We start from the raw sequence: 24,268 nt of genomic DNA on the forward strand, positions 1-24,268 counted from the left end.
TCGGTTTCTGACCTCCTGAGATTGAACTCCTGAGCTGCTCCACACTGAAAGAGACGAAAGCTTCAGGGAGGAATCATTTCAGCAAAGCTCTCTGTTTCCTTGAAAGCTGCATCCTGTTAAACAGAACTCTAATAAATCGCTCCGTCATGAAGCACTCATGAAATTACTGGACTGCTGCGTTGGAGTAAAGTGGGACACATTTCTTGTTTAGATGTTGCAGAGCTCTGAGCCATTCTGAAGAATTAGACAATCAGAAAGTGAATTTGGCCTTTGATGAATGTAATTATGTGTGTGCTTCAAATGGCTCAAGGTCTGTGTGGAGCAGCTCGTATGATACATTCTGTTTATGGCTGTTTACTCTCAAACTGTGAATATTTTGAGCTGACTGCATGAACAGAACACAAAAGCAGTTTGTCTGAGCAGATAGATGAGACACTAATATTTTAAGATGTAGAGACACACACACACACACACACACACACACAAAAACAAACAGCACAAAGACAATATATTGAATGTTTTACTTCACCAGCTTCATTAATTTTTGTAAATATATTCTTGTTATAAATTTTAGAGACTGTTTGTGCTGCTTCACTGATTCTTATAATATCTGTGACAGCAGAATAAGTGCTCAGAAACCTGTCCTTGGTTATCTGAAAGTTTTCTAGTTTCCCCACCTGTTCAAGTTAAATCCGTGTGACCTGGTCATGATGCATGAACCGTCCTTCAGTCTGACCACCAGAGACCAGCAGACAGACAGAGATTTGCACTGAGCTCACTTGTCTCCTCCAGGACCAGCAGCTTGGTGTGTTTTTGGGTTATTGGGCCTCCTCAGGCAGATAAACCCACATTTTTTGGCCTCATCTCTCTGGAGGACACAGCTAGCTGTCAGCTTATATGTTATCAAAGCTACCAGAGAGACGTGAGAGCAGGACTGAGAAACTGGCTGAGGTGGACTGAGGAAGACAGGACTGGAACTTTATCCTCAGGGCTTGAAAAATAAATAAAAGTTAAAAAAAAGAAAAAAAGAAAATAGTCTCCATCTTGGTCTTTCATCAGCCCAGATGGAGGCTGCCAAGCTGCTAAATGATGCCTGTTTGTCTCTCACTGGCAGCAGCCTTCATGCTGAGAAACACACAGATTAGCTGCCACACAAACATACACAGTTTCATCAGATCTCTGGACTCATGAGCCTCTCTTTGTTTGGAGTGCACATAGAAAGAAAACATGTTGTCTGGGTCTGTTCTTCTGCTCCAGGATCAGTTTTCTCCCTAAAGTTGTCGGTGTCGGTGGCTCTCAGGCTCAGTGTGACTGTGAGACTCTAAATATAGAAGTGGTTGGATTCCAGCCACACAAAGCTCTGCTCACTGTATCGTCACTGGATCCTTTCTTTGACTGAGAGCCCTTTAAAATGGCCTCAGGGAAAACAAATGATTGTCACGGTCAAACTACAAACACACAAACACAAACACGAGAGGCTTCAGGAAGCGTTTTCTAATCTCTGTAGTCTCCCCTGTTTCTTTCATGACCTCCAAACCACGTCAACAAGTAGAAACTGAAAGGTTGAGTTCTCTTTTCATTGATCTGATTTTTACTTTGTCATTATAGTGCAGAATGAAAACTTCAATATATGATTGTGTGTTTTTGGTCATTGAGCTGCTGACCTTTTTTTTCCAGCTTCCCTCCACTGATTCATGTGTTCCTCACACAGACGTCCTCACCTGAGGCTGCTCTGCACAGCTCAGTTTAAATGAGAATAAAATGTATCTCCTCAGCTGGATGTTAGCAAAGCTTTTAGGCTGAGTGCCTTGCTGGAGGATTCAGAGACAGAGCGCTCTATGAATCATCAGTAAAATGAAGGATTTTTACATTGATCAGCCAGTCCAGCACTACTTCAGTGCTCCTTGTTGTCTCATTAAAATTACTGGATGAAGTTTGGAATTGAATAAAGTAGAAATGGAGGCACATTCTGAAACCTTCCTTTCTTTCTTCCTGTGTTGAAGCAGAAACTAGTTTCTTATTCAGTGTGTGCTGCAGTCTGTCTGTCACAACCCATTTACCTCTAGAAAATGTGTGTGTGTGTGTGTGTGTGTGTGTGTGTGTGTGTGTGTGTGTGTGTAAGCCTTCCTATGATTTTTCCATTGGATGGTCAGTGAACTCTGGGCTGAAGGCTGCTTGATGTGGCTCATAAAGTCAGTTGTACAGTCTCATTAACAACTACAAGACACAGAATCTCATCTGAAGCCCTGACCTCATCATCCTGCTGTGTGTGTGTGTGTGTGTGTGTGTGTGTGTGTGTGTGTGTGTGTGTGTGTGTTTCAGAGGACATTTTTCTGTGTAGTCATGTCGTTCAGTCTTGTCAGCACAGCAGTGACCTCAGCTTTGTTTCTGTTCTTCCTTCCAGTTTGAATTTGAATGAGACCAGAGCTGAACTGAGCCTCCTGCAGGAGCAGTCAGGAGGACCCGAGGTCGTAGTCAGTAGTCGTCAGTAGTAGTAGTCATACTACATTCACGGGCTCCTCGTGGCCTCTGCTGGCCTCCTGACAGTCGGATCAGTCTAAACTCTGGTGGACAGCATCCTGCAGGGTCACAGCAGCTGTCTGTGTTTCACTCTGTCGCTGTGTGTTTGTGTGTAATTCACACTCGATGTCAGTCATCCTCTCTTTGGTTGAACACTGATATCTTAACACTTTGTTTCCCATCATGCTCGGCTCATTTGCTGCCCTCTCTGTGCCAGAGTAGAATGAGCGTTGAATCATCTGTTCATCACATATTCTTGAGTTGAGGAACCAGAGACATGAACTCCCAAAACAGGCAGCAGGAGAGGAAGAACAGAAGGCTGCAGGTTGAAGAGAGATGAGGGGATGTTTGCACAAAGTGGTATTTGTGGTTGTGTAAATGCTACGCTCAGCTGTTTGTCATTCAGTCCTTATTTCATCATTTCCTCCAGAGACCACCTTAAAGTGCAGCAGAGGAGCTCAGAGACATGGAGCTCAGGGAGGCAGCGCCATGTTTACTATAATATTAATAACACATATTTCATATATGACACTGCTTGAGCATGTGTGCAGGTTGTCAGTGGACTGAAATCAATTAGTATTTAGTGACCTCAGTGCTTCTCTCCTCATGACAAAACACAGCAGCTCCTCTACATAAAACACAGCTTTCTAAAGGCTGTGCAGCACTTTGGTGGGTCCATCTTTATCACTTCCACACAAAGAGGAAGTGATTTTTCACACAACTTAAGAAGAATTAAGCAGCCTCATTTACATTTGCTAATTTACTTTGAATCTTTTTTTTTTTGCCAGAAAATGTACTTATTGCTAATTAATGTTCCCTTTAAAAGCTTGTGTGGCAATGCGACGAGGGTTATATTTTACGTTAGTTAAGTATAGATGTCCGACAACGCCACCTAGGGGCATTTCACCCCCAGGAAAGATGCTAATACTGACCACAGGTCACACAGGTCCGACAGACACTAGAAACTGACGTGATTCCACATGAAAATATACAAATAAAAATTTATTAACAACAACTTTTTAATAGAAACAGAAAAAGAAGGGCACAGGGCTGAGGGCTCACCAGGCAGAGATGACTAGCTGAGGGGGAAAGGGAAGGGTCCTGACACTGCACACCACACGTGAAAAAAAAGAAACACACACTATTAATGGACACCCAAGTGCACGGCTACAAGGAGTGAAGGGACCACCACCACGGGGGGCTCAGTCAGTCCCTCCCCACACCGTCCCAACAGCGCCTGCCCAGCAAACAGAGAGAAAAAAAACAAGTAACAAAGAACATATATTGAGGGATAATTAAACCCAAATCCCCAAAACCTACTTAACAATAACTAATGATAAAACGAACTGCAAACCATAAGCATCATACAAAAATCAGAACATGTACAAATAAGGACAACTAAATTGATAAAGCTTAACAATAAATGAAAAAAACCCAGACAAAAGGAAAAAAAAAGAAAGAACTAACGCTAACAATAACAACGATAAAAAGATTAAAACAACTGCAAGCGAGCAGTAGCAAAAGCGCAGCGACAGAACAGCAGTAGTGCAGCGGCCGCTCCAGAGGTGGAGGCACTTCGACAGAACAGGTGCAGCCTCCCAGGTAGCAGGCGAGGTAGCCGTGAAGAGACCCAGCTTAACACTCAGGAATCCAACGCAGTGCGTGAATTATTACGCGCAGTTCCGCGCCACCAGCGCACTCCCAGTCCCTCACCTCCGGCAAGAATACGGCCGACTCCACTGATGAATGAATAGGAAGGAGGAAGCTCAGCAACCAGCGTCTTAAGACAGCCACGTGGATCCACCCAGCCACGCCAAACAATGCTCCGGCATACAACCCAGCTCCAGCAACAGAGAATGACACATCTGAGGCGCGTGGCCCTTCAGCAGATAAAGCTGAGCACAGCCCCGCCCCATCATCAAGGTGAAATTGCACCCAGCCTAGTGACATCCGATGGGTGGGGGAGGAAAGAAACGAGCCCACCCAGCCATTTCTACTGACTCACTATATTAAAAAACCAACAAGTGGAGACGGACCATGCCGTCCCTGCCACATCTGTCCTCATAAAGGAGGGGCTAATGTGATAAACTGTAAGTACTGAGAGCAGAGCTGGGCCTGGACTGTGTTTGCTTTCAACATCTGATTACTTCACTTCTCTCAGTTTAATCAACATAAGACCAATTATGTGTGTGATGTTTGGAGCCACTGGCTCCTTTAACCTCACAGCAGCATAGATTTAATGCAGAAGTATCACTCAGGCTTCACTCTGACAGTGACGTGTTGACTCTTGACAACATGCTGTGTCTCTCTGCAGTCTCTTGACTCCTCGTCTCTCAGGACATCTTGTCATTCTCTCCTCTTCGCTGACCCTCCATCTCTCTCTCTCTTTTTGATGAATGAACACACACACCGTCGTGGTTCTTCACAGATCTCTGCTACATTAAAACAAATGCACAGTTTTATTTGTTACAGCTGAAATCTGCACAGATTTGAAATGAATGCATCATGGATTAGACAATAATCAGAGTCGCGCTGAGCCAGAAGCTGGACCAGGTCCGAGCAGACAAATGAAGCACAGTCTGGGAGCTCATTCAGCCAGATCACAATCTGTCTGGATCCTGGATCAGATCATGTTAGCTGAACTTGTGTATTGCCATCACTAACTGGACTATTAAGACTGTGAATGAACTGCTGGTTTTATTAGGACATGCTCTGCCCTCTGACAGGCTTCTCTATTGGTCACCCTCTGTGACAGATGGCTGCATTCACCAACCAATCAGATGCAGTGTGCGCTTTGTGCAGGGTGTCCTACAGCTGAGGTCCTCTGCTGCAGCATGTGCTGGATGTCTTGTCTGTCTTTGGAAGCAGGGCTGGGCAGGTTTCCCCTGAGGCCACCGCTCATCTTAACTGTGAATTGATAACATAATTAAAGTGGCGTTCGCTGACTGACGCTGACTCCATTTCCAAGGAGGTAATGGTTTCTTTTCTCTGAGCCAGTTTATTTAATGTGTTGTGAAAATCATCAGTGTCATATTGGAGCAAAGTCAGTGGCAGTCAAAGCAGCTATTTGCTAACATGATGGATCAGTGCAAAGTGCAGTGATGTTGTTGTTTCACAGTCATGGATTCACTGTGAAACATAATGAAGAGAACAACTGTTCAGCTAAAGTAGAGCTTAGAGAGTGGACACACACACACACACACACACACACACACACACACACACACGCACTGTTGACGGGTCTTTATATTAGCTGTCAGTCCACATCGTAACACTCACCTGTCCTTCTTCCCTCTCACTCTCCCTCACACACACACACACACACACACACACACACACACACACACACACACACACTTGCAGATCCTCATAGGATTCAGTGGTCTGATACGTCCTGCAGTGTTTCCCACAGGATTTTAGGAGACTGTGGTGGGAGGGTCTCTGACCCTCGGGGTTGGGTGTGTGTGTACGTTTTCAAGCCTGATGTATCTCTTTGGGGCATTTTGAGACCACTGAATGTAATATAAATTGCTGTATATGAACATAACAGGTTGGTATCATCCTTAAGAACATACAAAGGCATATCAGGAATATTTCAAATTTAATCTTGAAAAAAAAAAACCATGACACAAAGTCATTAATTCATTCACTCACTCATTCAATCAATTGTTCATTTGTTCATTCACTCACTCGTTCATTCATTTAGAGCATACAAAACTTAACATCAATCATGTGAACAATCTTCACTGTCAAACAAAACGATGAACAAAGAACACTTGCTGTCCATAACACACTATTGTGACACTACTGACACACTCTGCACCATGGTCAGCGCCGTGGATTTTACCAATAATTTGCTCAAACCTGGGTCAGACGCCCGCACTTCAATCAGATGTCACTTTCTGTCAGATGCACACACACGCACAGCGAGAGAGAGAGAGAGAGAGAGAGCGAGAGAGAGAGAGAGAGAGAGAGAGATCGCCAGACAGTGCAAGAGAGGTGGCATGTCCTCTTAATCTTCAGAAACGCTCTGATTCAGACTGTTTTCTCCCCGTTTTTTTTTTTTTTTTTTTTACACTTATATCTTTACAAATACAGCAGTAAGAGACCGACTTTCCCTTTTTGTTTTTTCGGCATCAGCCTTGCGATGGGCCCCCTCATAACCGTGGGCCCGGGGCAGCCGCACCCTCTGCCCCCCCCTCCGGCTCCGCTACAGCTTTTAAGCCATAACCTCACCCCTCTTCACCGATAAGGCTGTGGCAGAGTCCCTGACTCAGTGCTGTCGGATCCCTCTTTTCTTTTTCTTTTCTTTTTCTTTCTCGCCGACGAGAGATATTAAATAATTAATTTCATGTTAATTTTTATAAACGGGTAGAGAGAGAGCACAAACGACAGAGGGATGAGAGAGAGAAATAGCGCGAGCGGGAGAGGGAGAAATAGCGGACAAGTAGCTAGCTACCGGGAAATCAGCACGAGGGATAGCGGAAAGTTAGACTCTGTTTGGTATGTTAGAAGTTGACTGGTGCAATGAGATCAGCAACATGGCCGACACTGCTCCGTTATCGAACTTGATACCTGCCCAAAAGGGAAGTTACACTTACCTCACACAATCTTGAAATGCCGTCCCGGCCTGCTGTCATGTATGGATCATAGACTGTATGGATGCGGATCGCGCCAAATGCAGCAGACAGTAGGACCGTCTATGAACGCGACCTGTTGGCGCGTGCGTGTGTGTTCACGCGCGCGCTCTCGCTCGCGGGCTAAAGAGTAGAGTAGGCTACAGCTGTGTAATCGGCTGACTGACGGATCTGGTTATTATTATTATTTTTTAGGTGGGGAGGAGGGTGGAAAGCGGGGGGGGGGGGGGGGGGGGGGGGGGGACGAGACTGTGGCGGGCCCAAACGAGACTGTGGAGGGCCGCCACAGTCTCCTTAATTGGTGGGAAACACTGCGTCCTGAATATGAGTGACAGGTCAGAAATGAATCATAATAATCTTTTCTCACCCAGAGGTCTGGTTCAGTCTCAAAGTGCAGTGAACTAATTCTGCATTCTGGACACAAACTGCATTTTGTGTCATGAACTGTTTGTTAAATAAAATCCATTATTTAAAAGAAATGCACAGTCAGCACATCACTGGTCTCAGCTGTCAGATGTCAATTTAGTGTAGATTTTTAGTGCTGTTTCACACGAATAAGAAGTCAGGCCATTTTCTGCCTCTTCTGCTCCTGAACAGTGAAGTGGAGCCTGAAAGAGGTTTTACAGACACACTGAAAGATTTCAGCAACAAAAATCATCTTGTTCTTCTTTTTTTGTGGCTCAGAATACCAACATAATTATTCTTGGCTTCATTTTGTGATGATCAAAACAACTTTGCTGCTGAAAATATTGGCGTTTTGTTTTTTCCACAATGGGGACGACTTCCTCTGCATACAGTCGATGGATAAATCTAATGGGGGATCAGCAGTGACAGTTTAGTCAAAGAGAAAGTGGCCTGTTGTGCCGTAGATTTGACCTCTTTTTGAACGCTGCTGATGGTCCAAATACACTGTCTGTTACCAGAGGACTCAGCAGACATAAATCCCACAGAAGACACTGGAATTGGCCTTTTTTCCTGCTTGAAGACACTAATATAACACGGATGGAAACTGAAGTTCTTTGTGGAGGTTTTCTCTCATTCAAAATGAATTATGACCTTTTAAAGAACCACTGGAGACACAACACATGCGAGCTCTGCAGTTAGAAGCATTTGGCTGTGCTTGGAAACGCTCCTGAATGTATTTAGCTTCCTTCTGGTCAGGGTTGGCTCCGCTATTGAACAGATAAACTGTCTGCTGCTGCATTAAACTGTAATCTAACTGAGGAACATGACTTTTGTTACACTGAGACTTCCTGTATTCAAAGATAAAAGAAGATACTCTTTGACTTTGTGTCTTTTTATTTTAGTTTTCAGTCATTGATCTGGATTTGTTCCCAAGTGTTTGGCTGATTCCAGCACTTTCTTCACCCAAAATCAATGATGCATTTTTTAATTCCACATGTGAAGCAGCTTGAATTTCTTCAGCCAGCAGCTTCAATAAGATCACTGAAAATTCACACTTTAATCTGACAATAATTAGCTCATAATTGGCCTGCTGACAGACTGTGTCATAATATCCTGAGAAGAAGCCTCTGGCTGGAGGACGAAAAGACACACACACGCACGCACACACACACACACACACACACTCACACACACACACACACACACACACACACACACACACACACACACACACGCACGCACATGCACACGCACACACACATACACTCTTCTGGATGACAAGCTCTGCTGGTGTGAAGCTTTTTTTTCTTCTGGGTAAAATGTCAGACTTCTTCTCAGTGTCTCTCTCTGCTGCTCTGTGCTGTGACTGATAGAGTCATTACTCCATCAAATGCTGCAACATCCCTCCTCACATTTTATATAAGAGTCAAAAAAATATTTGATATATCTTTAAATTGTGCTGATATCATTATATTATATTTCATATGAATATTTCTGCTCTTTCCAGTGGAGTCACTGTTCATCCTGCTGAGTGTTGTTTCTGAGTTCTGCTCTTTCCAGATGTCAGATTAGACTCTCTTGGTGGTTCTCTGTCAGTTTGTTTGGAGGCTCAAGCTGCAGCAGAAGGACAGTACAGGTGGGGGGTGGGACACCACTGTGATGTAGAGATCAGGTAAAGGCTCCCGACCAGAGGTCAGGACCCCCTGATGGTTCCAAGTCTGAAGGTTTGACAGTTAATTAATGTGCATGTTAATATCCAGAAGACACAAAACACAATCCAATCCAAAGGAAAGTGTCGCCTCCAGCAGCATCACTCTCAGTTTGATTGACAAGTTTGTTCATATGAAGATGTTTTCTGAAGTGTAGTTTCAGTGATGTCAGCAGTGTTTTTGCACCTTTTCCTTGTTTTCAGTCTCTTCTGTGTTTTTCTGTCTTTTTAACAGCTGATTCTGTGGTGAACCTTGTGCCTCTTATCCTCACACCAAATGTCTGAGCGTATTATTGGCTCCAGTGTCAAAATGAGAACTGCTAATGTGCTCATTAATCTGGGATTGCTTGGAGGGTCTCAGTTATGAGCACAGAGCAGAAATGTCAGAGCAGCCGTGATCACTGTGAGCCAGGTTAGATAAATCACATGAATCATTCCTGCTTCTGTCACACTCTGATCTTCATCTTCACACCTCAGTTGCTCTGCAGCATTCAGACACTTTCTGTTCATCTGAGCTTGAACTCGAAGCTGTCACAGACATCCACACTTGGAGGGTCACAAAAATGTCTTTCCATCACTGATGAATGAACTGATCAATGACAATCTGTTGATGAAACTCTTGTTTGTTCTTTCAGCATGTTGGTTTTGGCCTCTCAGAATCCTCAATAGAGAGAAGCTCCACTGCATGTTGTTGAGGCAGAGACTGCTGTCTGACAGGAGGAGAGTTTAGGAAGCAGATGGAGAAAGTCAGGTGGAGGAGATGGTGCTGGAGAGTCAGAACAGTGGAGTTTATACTGAACAGCTACTGGATAACAAGCACGTCTGCACACACCTGGAGCAGCTGTCAATCAAACCAGCACCAGCTGTCACAGCCATCACTGTCATTTCTACAGTACACACACACACACACACACACACACACACACACACACTGGACCATTTATTAACTTCACAGTTAACAGATCACATTAATGCTCTGACAGACTCGTTCTGCATACTAAGTGCTGTTCACTGTTCTTTCTTCATCTTATTTCAGAGACAAACAGCTGCAGTATATTTACTGGACATATTGTCCTTCTAATGAGTTTCTTGTCTGCTGTAAATGGTGAGCAGTGTGAAGTTTGTGTGATTCAGTGTCGGGCTCAGTGTTGGTCACTGAGGCCTGTCTGTAGCTGTGATCTGCTTCACTGGAGGGAGAATCTCTGAGGGTCAAACTCTGATTGGCTGTTTGCCTCTTTGTCTCAGTGCAGTAATACAGACACGCTGTAAGACGTGTTTCCATCTGTAAGAGTCACTTTGTTTCCTCTTTTCATTCTTTACTTCACTTAGTTTCTGCTTTCTTTCTTTCCACCTGAATCTTTTCTCTGTCTCTCTGTCTCTCTTCTTCCTTGTCCTCATCTTCTTGTCTGTCCTCATGTCCACCTGCTACATCAGAGATGAACTGTCTTTCTACCCATCTGTTTTGAGTTCCAGCTCCACGATGTCTTCACCCCACAGGGGGAGACAGAACACGCTGAGCCCCTTTTGACTCGTCCTCCTCAGGCTTCACCTTTCATCTCCACCTGTCTGAACACACAAAACACACATTCAGTCTCTTCAAAGGCCTTTGCAATGTTAGCTTGAGAGTCCAGCCTCTCCTTTTCTACCTGAGGAGAACAGACTCCAAGTTCTCTCCATCCTGCTGTTTCTGATACGTTCTCTGTCTCCATCCTCAGCTCTCTGCTCTGAGCTTAGACTCATATCTCAGATCAGACTCAGAGGAAGTGCTCACTGTGTGTGAGTGAGTCGACTGTGTGAGTCCACTCAATAATTAATTGACTCCACAATATATGCACTGGACATCCCACCCATGAGGCCTGTTTTATGGACTTCCAGGGACAGTATTATAGAGAGACTCCACAGAGAGGTAACAGTGTGTGAGTCAGAATAACCACCATTAAACTTGTGTTACCCCCACCTGAAATTAGAAAGTAAAACAAAATGGAGGGAAAAAAAAGACTTAGAAACGCATCTAAAATCTGAATAAAGGCTTTATTCAGTAATTCAGGAAGAATGTGGCATCATCTGTGTCCTGCAGCTCATTTCACAGCTCATTTCACACAGAAGTATCTGTGCTTCTCGGGAGCTAAAAGCCAAAATGTTTGATGAGGTGCTGCAGCTTCCCTGACTGCTGGGTGAAGAGCAGCAGCCCTCAACCAAAGCAGCATAACTTCACTGTAACCTGGTCCATTTCTTCAACTGGGCCCCGTCGTGGAGGCAGAGTGACGAGTTTCTGTCATCAATGACAGCTGGGATAGTAGCCAATGCCATTAAGGCAAAAAGGCAGGCACCATCATTCAACCACCCTCTCCTTCCTAAAAGCCTTTGGGCCTAAAAATACACAGTTGTCATCCTGCTTCCTGCCCACTCATGTGCAAGGCAGACTTGATGATGCCCCCACCCAAAACCCACTCAACACTGTCAACACTCAACGTTGTAACTCAGACTGGATCTCTGAGCACAGACACGTTAAAATACACACACTGCAGATGACGTTCAATAATGGAGACATTTACAGTGACACAGAGACACTGAACCTGACAGAATCCTGTTCATTCATTCATTAGGACTTTGTAGATTTTTAATGTTAAATGTCTGTTAAAGTTCCTCCTCTCAAAGGGTCTACAGGGTCCAATATTTATTTAAAGTTCTACCTTTATCTCTGCAGGTCATGAGCAGTCTGAGGATCATTGTGATTCCACTCGAGTGGAAAAATGAAGTGAACTGAATGTTTGCTGCTTTAAAATCTTCTTGCTCAGCAGGTCCCTTTACAGTCACATGTCGTCCTCTGTGAGGAATAATATTCTGTCTTTTCATAAGAATGTAAAATGTTCCCTTGTGATTTATTTCACCGCTGTTCTTATTGTTGTTCCTGGAAAGCAGCAGCTGTATCTTCAGGACCGTAGTGTCTGAATGAAGTCTGCACTGCGTGCTTTACTTGTCTTTTGTAGCCACAGCCTCTTAAACACTCCATCAGTAATATCAATATTTCAGAGTCCGCCACAAGGGGAGATAATGTCTCATCCATTTGTCAGGACGTGCACACACTGATGTCATTTAAAGGATTACAGTATACTGAGATTTGAACACGTTCCTGCTAAATGTCAACCATCCAGCCTCAGAGACAGATATCGGTCTCAGCATCGAGCCTCATCACGTCCCTTTCTGGAGCGTCTTTGGACGAGCAGAGACAGATGTGAGAGATGTGATGTGACTCCTGCTGCAGGGGATGAGGCTGATCAGAGCCAATAAAACACGATGGCAGCTGCTCTGTTGCTGTAAACCTGTAAAGGGAGAAGAATGAGTCTGACTGGAGTCCAGTCCATGACAATGATCCCATTCACCCTCAACACAGTGTTGTATCATATTTGTGCAGTTTGGTGCTCAGCGTGTGGATCTCGTAAAGTCACAGTGTTTCTGCTTGAACAGCACTTCAACAAACACCAAGCATGTGTTTGTCCACTCTGTCCAAACTGGCTTCCAGCACAGAGGGATAACTGCATGTGGTTTAATGTCTGCTGGAAGAAGACGTTCAGAAAGAAGATCAGTTCGTGGAGTTAAAGCAGCCTGTGGTTCAGCTGCAGATCATGTGATTACTGTTCTGTCTGCAGACTTCATCACAAATGAGTTTCATCCACATGAGTCAGTTATAACAGCAGTGGAAGCTGGTAAAGAACTCCATTATCCAGCACACACACTGGAAAGTGTTTGATGATGATGAATTTCCTCCATTTCAAAGTCAGGGAGAGCAGAGATTAGAGACCAGAGTCGTGGACAGTAACTTCTTTGTATCTCTTGATGGAAACTTTGCTTCCGTTGAATGAAGGTTTTCCTCCAGCAGGATGGATTTATTGTAGTGGACAAAGAGGAGGGTCAGTTCTCTTCTTCGTCACAGGTCAGCAGGTTTAACAGCTCCCTCCTCGCTGTCACCTATCAGCTGGAAGGGTTTCTATTTGTCTGCTGGACAAAGCTTTGATGTGGATGAGGCTGTGTGGTGCAGCAGGGTGTGTCACTGCAGTAAAGACTGAGTCCTTTATATCAAAGCACATCTAGCTGTCCATGGATGTTGTTTCCTGTGTCACACTGACGTGTTTCTTCAGGTGAATTACATGCAGTCACTCTGTTCACTGACATTTATTGTGCTCAATAAACATTTTCCATCTTCTGTCTAAGAGAAATATGATAACACAGGCTCTGAGCTCTGAGTTTTTCTTTTTTTATCAGAATGAAACTCTTGATAGATCAACACAGATTGATTGAGACAGTGTGAGATTTCAGCTCCACAGCTTTGCTTTGTTTTTAAAGTGATTGAGGATTGATTTCTCTGTGGAGCAGAATGGACTGAATATTTGGGCAGTGATAGATGTAATCAGTGAGGTTTATGAGAGGCCTGTTTGTGCAGATATTACATTTTCATATCTTAAATCTTTGGATTTGCAGGGAAAACAATCTGTGAGGCAGCAGACGATGAGCATTCAACAGTAAAGTGTCCTTTAATAAGTATTTGAATCCAGCTCTGTGTCCCTCGTCTGTCCTCTCATCAGGACGCCTCTTTTGTGCTGCTGATTGTCTGTTCGATGAAGCTGACAGCTGAAAACATGATATGTGTGAAGAGAACATTTTGACAGTGGACGGCAGAGCTTTAGAGCACAAATTCACGATCGTCTGTGGACAACTGGCTCAGCTGAGAGACTTTTGTTTTTTACCTGAAGGTCTCTCCAAAGAGTCTTTAAAGGACAGCTGCTGGATTCAGTTATTTCCTCCTCCTCTCACTTTATTTCCTTTTCCACAGTGAAAGAGAATCAATAACAGCAATTACATTCAGCTTCTGTTTGTTTGCACGTGCGGTTTTCTGCCTGTTCATGAGCCGAGTGGATATTGTTATTAGAGAACGAGGTGGCTGTTAGGAAGATTTAACGGCTTTAATGGAGACTTTAGTGATGCGATTTGTCAATGTGAATTACAAAGACATAACTGAAACACCACAAGGAGCCGTTTAGCTAAACGGTCGTGTAGCTGTTGTCTTTATGGTCAATGAGGTGAGAGAAAAGGATGGATCATGACAAGAGGAGTCCCTGTTGATCACTTTTACTGAACTGTTGTACAGTGACAGACGACAACACTCACAGGAGAAACAAAACTCAGGTTGTAAACAGTTGGAACATTTCTCATGTCTCAGTCTGAGGACGCTGTCAAACTGAACAGACTTTAATGTCGTTGCTGCAGACAGTTACAATGACAGCAACGATGACACAGAGAATAATGAGATCTCTGTAACATCAGGCAGCAAATGAACTTCATTAAATGTCTCTCAACTCTAACACAAGAAAACAAATCTCCTCTCAGCACTAATAAATAACAGGCAGGGAGTAAATATGATCCATCTGAGCTCACTATTGAATCCATTTAATGAACCATCTTTATTTGAGCAATGTGCTGCAGCTCTGGAAGAGAAACTTTGATTTCAGAGTGAACGTAATGGATCAGTGTGACCTGAGGTGGACTTTTAGAGGCCACATGTCTCCTCTCTGACAGCTGAACAGTGAAGCAGATCCAATCAATAGTTACTAAATATCCCACCTACAGCTTATGGAACAATAGAACAGCTTCACATAGATTTAAACATGATAATTAGCAGGAACTTCCTGACGAGTGGATCCATTTTTATTCACCAATATTTTCCCAGCAGCATCGGTCTCGGCAGAGTCGTCCAGACTGTAGTGTCTGACCATCTCAAGTCTCGCTGGCTGCTGCTCAGTTGGCATTTAGCAGACTGAACACAGAATCTAACCTTTAGCTGGAACAATTCAAAACAAAGATTCACCTCATCTCAGACGCCATTTTCATCGAGTGTCCAGACACAAGAGTGAAAATACAGAACAGCCAGGAAACTCAGAGCTCCATGGCCCATTCCTCTGTTATTGAATTCATTTGAAGTGTGACGGCAGGAGATGAGGAACACATTGTTTTGCTGTAGAGACGCAGTTTGGCTTTACAATACCAACACAAAGGAAGGTGAAGGATCTTCTCATCTCTTGTGGTCATGTTGAGCTGGTGAACGTCTGTCGTGTCTCAGCTCTGATTACTGTCAGCTTTCTCTTGCTGTCAATCTGAGTCCCTCCTCCTGTAAGTGGGAATCATTTCGAGCTTCCAGCTCTGCTTGTTGCCAGCAGGGCAGATCTGCAGGTCTGAGTGTGCACTGATTGCAGCATGCTGCATCAGGAGGTCCTGCTGAGACGGTTCCACAGTGCTGCATGAATACAGGATGAATGAAGAGATGACAGGGCTGCAGTGAGCCGTCAGGGTGTTTGAGAGTCAGAGTCCATTATTCTTCTCTTTGTCTTACTGTGACTGAGGAGATGCTGAACTGTGGAGCTGCAGAAATAAGAAGCAGATTCAGAGTGAGCTCCTCTCTGTCCTCCTGGAGTCTGAGAGCCAATCAGACTCTGTTTATCTTGTCATCTCACTCTGTCATTGGTTCAATCCTCTACTGAGAGAAAACCTGTTCTGTTTTGACTGACACTGACCTGAGATCAGGCTTTCAAGTTTTCAGGTTTCTGATGAATTATCTTGTGTTGTCCTTCGTCACTGTCGCTCCTCTTCTGATGGTTTGTGTATTTAAACACTGACATCAGTGTTTGTCCTTCAGAGTTGTGCAGAGGCTGAACTGAGCTGCGTCTCTCTGTCACAGTGAGGTGGAAAGATGCTCTCATGAGTGTTTGTCTGCTGGCTGCTGATACAAATGACTGTCGAGTGTTTTTGTGTCTTCCATCAGTCCATAATAAGTCCTCTCCCCCTCACAAATTCTCCAAATGAAAGTTTGTCAGAGGCAGAAAGTGAGCTGCTTCATCACTCAGCCTGATGACTTCAGAGAGGGTTGAACAATCACATGACTCACTCAGACTGTTGACTCTCTTCTTCTTCTTCTGTTGAACAGTTTACATGTCAGCTTTGAGCCTCTCAGCCCTCTCTTCTTCCTCCCTTCTCCTCTTTGCTCATCAGTTAGTGTTAATGAGCTGCCGATGCAGCAGGTTGTGCATTTAGATGTAAATACAAACATGTTCATCTCAAATACTGCCTCATACATCATTTATCAAATGCTGTGTTTGACTCTGATTCATGAAGCAGCTTGTTGAGTCTGTCCAAAATGAAATTCACACATTCACAAAGAGTCCCTGCATCCTCAAACAGCCTCACACTCACACACCTTCACACCCTCACAGTTCACACAGAGGTTTCATGTGTGAAGAGACACATGAGAAGAGATGCGTTTCAGTGCAGAGTGGTGTCAGTGGGTTCTTCTTCATCTCTCTGCTCTGATCTCTGCTTCATACTTCTGTCACTTTGCTGGATCATGGACTCTTTCCTGTTACTCTTTCTTTGTTCTGTCTCTTTCTCTCTCTTCCTCAAACTACTTTTTCTGTTGCAGTCGATATTATTTTCTGTGTGAAGTGTTCATCACTTTTTTCACAGGCCGCTCTGGATGTTCATCCTCATGCAAAAGATGAATGATGAAGCTACGCAGAGAATAATTCAGACTAAATGATGTTTGATAAGGACCACATACGACTACTGCTGCTAATTATTGACTTTGCAGAGCTTTTCTATATTTGTGCAGAGTTCTGCTGTTGAATGTTGAATCCCTTCTATGAAATCTTTCTTTTCATCCCACTGAGCACGAAACATCAATTCATTCAGCCTCCATCTGCTAATAGACTGAGCCCTTTTCACCTAATGTCAGACCTGACCTCAGGCCAGCGTCTCTCGTGCTGCCATGCCAGGCAGAGCTGGCACACACACTGTCTCAGCCTGGCACAGACCAGATCCTGTCAGCCTCTGTTCCTGCAGGAGACATCAGTGAATCAGGCGACAACAAAAGACACAGAGAGAGACGAGTTTTAAAGATGCTGCTGTTAAATTCTCAGTCTTGATGAGCTTTGTATCACTTCCCACCTCTTACATGATACATGATGATGTTGCTTCATTTTAGTGACTCAGTGAATCTTTGACACTGTTGAACCTCTGAAAGTTAAAATATAAGCTGCCAAAAACACACCTTCAAATAACAGTCACACCTGTCATCTGAGAAGATGATGAAGGAGGGCAGAGTGCTGATGGAGGAAGTTCAAACTGACACCATATCATCTTATTCTGGGAGGAGAAGCTGTGAAATATAACCAGGCAGTATGTATCACTGAAACACTGTTTTAAACTATTGGTATTTTTGTCAGTGTGAGTTGAGAGAGAACATGATTCGTTCTTATCCAGATGAAGTGTAAGAGTTTACATGTCGCTGTGTTTGTGTATCACAGTGAGGTCAAGGTAGTGAAGTGAAGATGTTTGTGTTTGGGGGATTTCCTGCATCTGTTTGTGGATGCAGACAGAGAGAAACAGGCTCTGTCACTGTGTGACCTTCTCTTCTGCTCTCACACCCAAAGCAGCTCTGAACTGTTTTCATGTGTGAGCATGTTTCTGGTGTGAAGTGTCATGAATTCATCAAGTGTCAGTTGAACTCATAAGTCCACACAGGCTGTGAGTGTGGCCCAACAATCTGCATTTGAACACATGAAGTGACTCGTTCTGAAGCTCATCACACAGAGGGACAATGATTCTTCATTGTGGTTGAATGACTGACATGTAGAAGGTTTTGTTGCTGGATGTGTGTTGATGGAGACAGAATGGGTCAGAGCTGTCTTGCTCTCTTATGGTAAAAACCTTTGCTGATTCTTTCTGTGCGGCTGTTTGTGAAATGGAGGAGTTTGGATCGAGTGGAGATCTAAAGGTGTTTTCAGCACTTTATTTGATTTACTTTTAGATGCATTTTATTTTTCAGAATAAATTGTTGAGGGATGTTTGAGGACGGTCTGATGTGGAGAATATAGGTTTTACTGCACTGAGCTTTCAAAATGTTGTTGTGTGTGAGCAAGATACAATTGATTCCCACCTTTTGGTTCATTTGTGTGCATGAGATAATTCACTACATTGAACACAAAGGTAGACTATCAACACACATCTCCATCCACATGAAACCACCATGTGAACAGACACACAACTCACTGTTAGCTGTCCCAGGAGACAGGTCTGCAGCATCAGCAGTGTCTTTACAGACAATCAGGGAATCTTAACTCATCCAGTTTATTCTCATCTTGTTCAGAACGAGCAGCAGGAATCATTCCAGCCTCTCCGTGCTCTCTCCTCATGAAACACTGCAGACACACTATCGACTTCAGCTCAACAAGCTCTGTACTGTCAGCAAACCCTGAAGCACTTCAGAGAAGCCACATGTTGTGTTTGGATCCAGATGCACTAATGAAGTGTCTGAGCATTGTGTGGTGAACCCAAACTAATGAAGAGCCAGTCATTAGACTGAGCCCGTTATTTTCTATGTACCACATCCAGCCAGACGTTACCTTTAGTGCTTCATTTGTCATTTTCTGTGATTGATGTCCTGATTTAATGAATCTGTCCTCATTAAAGGTTCTGATCTTGACATTCACACCTCCACATTTTAATTTGACATCATTGTCTGAATGCATGACTGTTTGCATGAATAACAACACTTGTGATAAACACACACATTATATTTCCTGGACCTGTACAGTCCACTTACAGTCAAACATAACAGCAAGTTTTTATACTGACATCCAAAGTTTAGCTGGGGGACAGAAACACTGAGAGCTGGACATTAATTTTAAATCAAGACACCTCGAGGTCAGGAGCTTTCAACTGAGTGTTCAGTAGAAGACATGAGCTCACTGCATTAATGTGAACTTTCTCTTCAATGAGGGAGTGTAATGAGGAGGACTTGTTTTCCCCACAGTGACACGATTCTGATTGCAGAGCTGTAAAACCCTGAGGATTTGTCTGTAATGACAGATTTCACTGGACTGGTGGGTTTGCTGCTCAACTTGTCTTGTAGTGTCAACTGTCTGTGTGTGATGTTGTAAAAACTTGAATCTTTTGTAGAGATTATTAGCACATCGGCTCTTTGAAGCTAATTAGTACTGATGTGTTAAAGATGTCACCTGCCAACAATGAGATGAGTCATTATCAAACCACGACCAGATCAATATGTAAAAGTCAGCACACATACAGTAAAAGTTCTCCAAAAAAATCAGCTGGACTCTCTTTGAACTGCAGCAGAGACTCGAGGCAGAGGAACTCTATCAATCCTGTATTAGCTCTGCAGTGCTGAGAGGAGATCACTCTGGCATCCAGACGTTCATTCATCATCATTTTGTGCCGTGTCATGTATCACACAGTGGTTGGAGTGATACCTCACTTATCATATTTAAGGCTGTTGGTCAAATATTCCACATGATCTATTTCAGTCATGAAGTCTGAGGTTCAAAAACTTGTTTCAGTCTTCATCATGAAATTGAATCAAACATGTTTCGATGCTGACAGGAAGTTTTCTCCTCTTTGTAGTTGTACTCTGTTCATTTAGTGCCAGTAGTGTTTATTAAAGCATGAAATACCAATCCTCTCCAGTGGACCATAACGCCTCCACCCCTCTGACTCTCTTCCTGTCTGAGATTCTTGTAATAACGTGTGAGCAGAGTCAGAAGCTGTTAAGTGTTCTTGGTTATCTGAGTGTCATCAGTGTAAAGTAGCTTCAGCTGGCTGAGTTTCTTGTACAGTACAGGATGAAAACATGCTGCTGGTCATATTTGAGACTCTGCTGCTCTGCTGTTCTGATGTCAGCAGTGACTTTTTGTTCTGGATGTCAAGTCATCGTCTGAACGGGGAAAACCTTCACATTTCTGCACACAAAGAGAAACTATCCACAGACTGCTGAAGGTGTTTTGTTCGTTCCTGCAGTCAAACACAAACTCTGAATCCCAGTGGGAGCTCTGCTCTGGAGATCAAGAGGAGAGAAACACTGAATCCAGTTTAACTTCTGCTCTGCTCTCACTGTGCTGTGATCAGATACACTGTACATGTCTGAGGTGACGACTGCAGGCTGAAATATGGAACAACACCTGCTGGATAAATAAAAGCTGAGTTTATTTTCCTGAAATGCTCTTTAACATTTACACAGTTTGAGCAAATACTGAGCAATGAAACATCATTCAACTTGTACACAGACACACAGACACACACACACACACACGCACACGCACACGCACACGTACACACACACGCACACACACACACACACACACTGGGTAATTGCTCTCATGGGGTAATTGTGGGTAATCAGGTATCTCCTCTCATCATCAGGTTCAAAGGCTGGCCACCCAATTGCATGCTGGGTCACCACTGAATCATTGTCAGTTCACTCAGACTAAACGTATTAAATAAATGAACAAGTTGCAGGAAAACAGAGTGAGTTTGGATCAAAGAGAGACAAAGAGGCGTTTTCTGCAGGTGAGAAGAGAAGCAGCCACAAATTTACAGATGTGATGATTTAAGTTCACGTTTTCGTCTTTAAGGACTTCGAGTCCTTTGGCTGTTTCTACAGAAACCTCAGTAATAAACATCTGAGGACTGAGGAGAGGAATGGTTGTGTTTCCTCAGCTGCTGTGTTCTCACCACAGATGCCCTCAGCTGAGGCTGATCCCCACAGTTTGACTTTGAATAAAGTTGTTCATCTCCTCAGCTGGATGTTTACTATGGCTGTTAAATTTGGTGCCTTGCTCGAGGACACAACAGCAGGAGTCTCAAGACTAAATCATCAGTAAAATGAAGCAATGTGAGAGCAGCCAGCTTCAGTTGTTTTTGCCAGTTTTGGTTTGAGGTTGGATTCAGAAACAAATAGAAGCAACTGAGTGTTTCATTCATTGATCCATGAATCAGCTTCATGGAAAGTTCTCATTAGTCTTTGGCAGACAATGCTCCACAGGAGTCCTCAAGCTCAAAGACAAGCAGTGACAGAATTTTTTTTTTTTTTCACTGATCAGCATCCTGTATTTCAGTGTGGCTGTAAAGTCAGACCAGCACAGAAAAAGCAGTCGGCCATTTGAAGCTCCTGCAGAGAGCAAAGCACGTTTTTGTGTGGAGCTGGTGGAATAAATCTTTCTGGGAGGACTCCCACTGGTCTAGACTGGAAGTCTGGCTGCTAAAGAATGAGTGCGATGAAGAGAGAAATGGCTGCAGTGAAAGAAGAGAGGCTGCTGTGTTGGCAGAGTGGGTGTTGTACAGTGTGTGATGCTGGGAGTGTTGCCTCAAACCAGTGGAACAGCACTGGTGAACACTGTGGTGCTTTTCCATGAGCTAATCTGACTGTGGAGCTTTGAGAGGGTTTCAAAAAGCAGAGAGGCTCCCTTTCTATTTAATGTGTGTGTGTGTGTGTGTGTGTGTGTGTGTGTGTGTGTGTGTGTGTGTGAGGATGTGAGGATCTGTGTGTCCTCTGGTCTCTGTTCTTGTCTTCAGGGTCTCGTGGCTACATTAGATCTATTAATTATGTCCGTTTGAAACAGAGAGCGAGGAGAGGATCTGACAGCTCCAACGTCATTTTTATCAGTCAGACACTGTTTGAACTTCTCCTCTTTACCCTCTGCTGCCTTCCTGTCGAATTGCTCTTCTTCAGTGGAACTTCTTCCTCTTCTCCCTCCAGAAGTAGCTTGAAATGCAGCAGAGCAGCTTGAAGGTGTGAAGTCTGTGAGGCCACACTGCCTCGAGGAGGATTTACTGAAAACCAGAGAATTCATGAGCCGACCTGCTTCACTGCTGCATCAACACTAAAATACAATAAGTTTCAGGAAAATTCTCCTCCGATCAGCAGATTGTAATTAGTTAATGTTCAGAGCCTCCATTATAATCACAAGAGGTGTTCCAAAGTCATGAATTCATTTTGAAATACTGAACCAATGAACAGGAAAACGATGACATCATCGTACAGTATATCAACTATCAGAGCATTTCATTTGTGCATTGGTGCCTGAACGCAACACATTATTGTAAAATGTGCAGACGTGGTCGAAATAATGGAGACATTTTGAGAAATTAAACACTGAAGCAGTTAAATCAGATAATTTCATGATGATGTTAAACTTGATGAACTGGATGTTGTTTTTCTGTTCTCTCGGGTATTTAAGTGGATTCAAAATGGTACAGATGCTGTAAATCAGCTGGACGGTGAGTTTGGGTGTGAAATGGAACAAAAAGAAAACAGAAAAAGATTTGCACTCAGTTCCTTCACAGTGAGAAGGAGCGACCTGGTTGATATTTTGAGGTGTTGTTTCAAATCTTCATCTCAAGCTGGTTTTCCACAGTGACTGATTCTAGTTCATGTGGCTGAAATCACATGAGATCTGGTTGTTGAGACTGTGACTCTGCTGCAGTGAAGTCGTTCTTCATTTGGTTCATTTCTGATTCATCTGTAGTCAGAACCTCTGAAGGAAGTGAACTCTGAAGAGTTTTTGAAGGTGGAGTCCTCTGGTCTTCACATCTGTCTGTGCGCCTTGAAGAGGAACTTGAAAGCTCTTCAAGTTGAAGTGTCGTCCACTTCAGTCCAGTGGAGAGCAGGACGTGCTGATTTTAAAGTCACTTGCAGAGATTTCATTGGATGCCTGCGAACACTGTCCGTGTTCAGTGAAGTTTCATCTGGATTTTGATTCACACAGCAAAGATGCTCCATGTTCCTCCTTTTTGATACGAATGAGCAAGTTGGAGAGTTTTGAAGCTTCCCTGAGTTTTTCTTCTGGCATATTAAGACAGTTCAGCTAATGTCAAGTGCAGATGTGGACAGTCTGTCTCCAGTTCAGAACCAGTCAATGTGTGATATGTTGCTCTGTATCTGCTCGTCATTGTCAGTGACATCAGAGGCTTGTTGGACGTTATGTTGTAATACACACTGTGATAGCAGGTCGAGGTTGGCGCCTTGCCGCAGTTTAAACTCTCCAATGTGCTGATGTTTGTGAAAAGATCAAACAGAATCTGTCAAATCCAAAGTGATCCTGCTCTCTGCTCTTCAGCCAAATGCTTCACATTTCTCTGACTGACACAATGGCTGCCTTTCCTGAGGCGATCACACACCGTGGAGACATAAAGATGGAGCCCTGAGTTTTAAAACTGTCTCCCTTACTGTCTCTTTCTCTAGTTTCTCTCTTTGACACTCTGTCTTTCTCATTTCGACCTCTGAGGAAATGTTCCCTCTGGGTCAGCTGTTCCTCCTCACAGTCACACCTGCTTCTTCATGTAGTCCAATAAGAAAGAGGGTTTAGAATAGACGAGGGGTCCACTGATTGTCCTCTAATGAGACGCTGATGAGAGGTTGATGTTATTGTCCAGAGCCTCTCTCCTCCTCTTGGCTCTGTGTTTGATAGCAGTAACCTCTTTGGGCCAGAACTGTTGAATCTTTATTGTCAGATGGATTTAAACTGTGTTAGTTTCTGTTTCTCGATGTGTTGTTGTTGTTAAATATACAGTTAGTCCTGTTGTCTTGCTGGTAATTCATTGAGAGACACTTGATGTGGTCTGACAGATGGCTGAAAGTGACTTTTCCTCATGAAATTGAAATTACAGTAAAATAAATCAGCTGGAGTTGAGGATGTCACTTTGTAAAAGTTTGGCCTGTTTTTATCAGTAAAGTCTGCAGAAGTGATGCACAGCTGAACTTCTTCATTCTGTGGTTGTCGGCTTTCTCACCTGTTGGTAAATTGACTGATTTCCAGCCTCTTCATTGGCTGTCTGTCACTGTGACGTCCTAATAAGATCTAAATCTTTCCAGCTCCATTTGAAAATCATCCAGCTGCTGTCAGGAAGGACAGGACAGGAAGTGCTGCCGTGGTCTGATCCGTCTGTCTGTCCAGTATGAACTGCACCTGCATCAGCCTGGTTTCAGGCTCTTCTCTCATTTCAGTATCAGTCACTGTTGTGGCAGTGATCTGATTTCTTGTCGCTCCATAAATAGATGCTGGGATGTCTGATTGTGGAGCTCCTCTTCTGCCATTTCCTCCACTCGAGTAGCGATGCCCCACAAACCTGACTGTCCTGCTACAGTCACAGATCTCCT

Source organism: Chaetodon auriga, chromosome 7 (assembly GCF_051107435.1).
Source record: "Chaetodon auriga isolate fChaAug3 chromosome 7, fChaAug3.hap1, whole genome shotgun sequence".
Lineage (NCBI taxonomy): Eukaryota > Metazoa > Chordata > Actinopteri > Chaetodontiformes > Chaetodontidae > Chaetodon > Chaetodon auriga.